Below are 568 nucleotides of genomic sequence, written 5' to 3' on the forward strand. Positions count from 1 at the left end.
AAGTGGGTAGAAAAGCAAAATAAATATATTAACACATTTGACATTTTAAATTTGAAAAAAATGGTCTATGCTCCACATAAGTTACATAGAGTAAGAGTTGCCCACGGGTGCCAAATATGCGTACAGTGCGACAAGAAGGCGACAAGGCTCTCTTGGCACTTGAATTACATTGACAGGGGGGCGCTGTTGGAGAACAAAGACAAAGGCCAAAGACAATCTCCTTCGTGCCTTCTCCATAAACGTGACACTGGCGAAACACTCTGTGCCCAGCTGGCACACCTAAAAGCCAATAATCACCGACCAGAAATAATAGCCAATAATTGGGAATTGAATTGAATTGAACTTCCATGTACTACTACGTAGTAGGTACGTATGTAGATGACAAAGGCTTAGAAACACTTGACGGCAACGTTAATTCAGATTTTCGCCACGCGCCAAGATAGCCTTGTCGCACTGTATGATAATTTCATGGACCTAGAAATACAATTTATTAATTTTGACACTGTCACTTGTTGACATTTAACAAGAGTCATTCTCGATCTGTCAATTGTCATTAAATTGACAATTT

This window comes from Maniola hyperantus, chromosome 9 (assembly GCF_902806685.2).
Source record: "Maniola hyperantus chromosome 9, iAphHyp1.2, whole genome shotgun sequence".
Classification (NCBI taxonomy): Eukaryota; Metazoa; Arthropoda; class Insecta; order Lepidoptera; family Nymphalidae; genus Maniola; species Maniola hyperantus.